This window comes from Gavialis gangeticus, unplaced genomic scaffold (genome assembly GCF_001723915.1).
Source record: "Gavialis gangeticus isolate Ggan-Ray unplaced genomic scaffold, GavGan_comp1, whole genome shotgun sequence".
NCBI lineage: Eukaryota > Metazoa > Chordata > Crocodylia > Gavialidae > Gavialis > Gavialis gangeticus.
The window spans coordinates 1,986,241-1,988,749 of record NW_017729034.1 but is presented as its reverse complement, the minus strand read 5'-3'; the positions used below and the strand labels follow the sequence as shown (position 1 = coordinate 1,988,749).

The following is a 2,509-nucleotide window of genomic DNA, read 5'->3' as shown; positions in this document are numbered from 1 at the left end:
AGCTGATGAGTTGAAACATACTTTGCTTACTTAAAGCTTAAGTAGTTTTTCTGTCACTATATTATCCAGCACATTTTTCAAATCGGCCCCAATGTCATCTCCTCCAACCTCTTTCAGCAATGAGCCTTGCAGACAAGTAATACCCTGCATGTTTTCCTTCCCTCTTATAAATAAAGACTTCTATCACCATTCTTTGACAGAAACCTTGTTGGTATATAAAAGGGCAGTCTATAGTCCACCATTCTGAGAGAAAACTACCCACACACAATTATAAATAATAATGAACAAACTTTGCAATAAGTAAATCTGAGAACAGTGTAGAAGAGTCCAGCTGCAAAATGACGATGAATGGGTTCTGATGAGCCTGTGTTAGTTCAGAGACCTTATTGTCAGTTACCAAGTAGGAGTTGCTAACAGGAGCAACCAACAATTACTCATGGTTTCAGTGGCATCTCCCTTTAGTTAGATGGCTTGGGCTTGGGCTTGGGCTTGGCAGATCTTCTGATGGCATGTTTTTTATCCAAATATTTTATGACTTGCTTCACCCATTTGAGATTGGAATCCACGCAGATCTTAATACCTGCTTTGGTGATGAACCTGAAAGGAAAGAAGCAAGAAGGAAGACAGACACCAGACCTCTTGTTTCCAAGACAAGACCACGTGTACATGTTTCTACGTGGAATAGGTGAGGATGTGATGTGACAAAAACTTGTACTGGTGTAAGTTTGGGGTGGTAACATCAGTAATTGCCATAAAGCCAGTTGTAAGTTGGTTTTGCAATTTAGTGAATGGACACCAACTGTACTTATAGATGGGTATTTCTATATGTTGCAATCTATGCATACACTTTACTGTTAGACATTCTGAAAAAGCTAAGCATAACTAGCATGTGGAGCTTATTTGAAAATAGGGCCCCACACTTATTGCACAAGGACCAAATCTAATTTGGATTCAATAAATTCGCATGAGATTGAGGGCCTGATCACATCCTATAGGAGTTTGATTACTCCTACCTCTTCCACAAATTCTCTTGCGTACCTTAGCCCAATGCACTGATTGGTAATCCGCAAGGTTATACTCATCTATGCCACTTGAAACACTTTTTGCTTTATGACATTTCTTTCCAGTTTTTAGAACAAAACATTTTTCTGTTTAATACAGCACCAGTACTTCAGACACTTTGACATTGCCCAATGAAGCTTTAATGTGAGATATCAAGAAAAGCTCTCAAGTAAGCATGCTTATTCAGCTATAAAGCCCATACACTTCTTTTGAGAGAGTTTTACTGACTTTCTTCTCCTAATGGGGAGGACAGAGTATATCTGGATGAGTTAGCAGATGAAAACTGGACCACATACTTACATCACAGCTTTTACTGGTATGTTTTGCATTTCATAATTGGCAAACCCTCTTATGTCTAGCTCCTTTGTTGATAGGTCTATGCAGGAACTTTCTTATAATTTGACTTACTACATTTCCTAACATAAAAAAGATGGTAAATTACCAGTAGTACTAAATAAATAGTGGTTCTTTATAGCAAGTGGCTTGCTAAATTACAACTCAGGTACTTCTACCCTTATGTACTGGGTTGCATTAGTTAAGCCTGTCATAAATGCATCATTCTAATGAGACAAGAGCCAAAATCCTAATCATATGAGATCCTTGAATAACCCAAGTTACTTTTTGTAAGAGTAGATATCCTGGGCAAATTCAACTGCATAAAAACAATTCTATTCTCCCTCCCTTAAAGGCTTTTTAGTTGGACACACTAGTCCTCACACTGTAAAAAACAACCACATAAACTCATTGCCACAATGTTAAACCACCAATGGGTTCCAAACAGCAGCTTGATTTCAGTCTCAGCTGAAGAGAATAGGTTGCATATGACTTGCAAAACATTTAAATTATAGTTAAATTCAATGTAATTAAAAAAGGGAGGGAGCTTCCCTGGGAAACATCATTGTCACAGCAGATATGTTAAACATTGACATGGTAAGTGGGAGCATCCAGGACAATACTAGATAGCAATAAAGTTTTCTAGGAAAAAGGAAGTCCTCCCAGCTTCAAGGCCTAAGCCAGCCACAAACTGATAGGGGTTAAGAAACACCTCCAATTAACAGATCATTTCATTATGTAATTTCTCACAGATTCCTCTTAAGTGACCAGTATTGGTCACTCCCTGAGAAAGGACACTGAATTAGATAAACCCCAGTCTTGATATCGTTTGGCAATTCTTACATTCCTATGGAGATGAAAACTTACCTCTTGCTATGTGCATGGTGAAGATGCCAGGGCAAAAAAGGACCAGGATAGCCAAGCTGTAGAGCTTCGTTGTTGAATACTTCACTCTGTGACAGAGGAGAAAGTGATAATCTGAACCCCCTGTCCCCAAAATTATATATTATGTCATTAGTCAGCATACTTCCTGTATGTAGCAAGAGGGGTGTCCTGGTGGGGGTGAGTATAGTTGGAAATTTTTAGAAAGAAATTCTTTTTTAAAGGCAAGAAA

The 2,509-nt window shown here is 38.3% G+C and overlaps 1 pseudogene; it reads right to left on the bottom strand.

Moving 5' to 3' along the window:
* Positions 1–368: 368 nt before the first annotated feature.
* Positions 369–2,509, bottom strand: part of LOC109304185 — a 3,287-nt pseudogene continuing 1,146 nt past the window's right edge.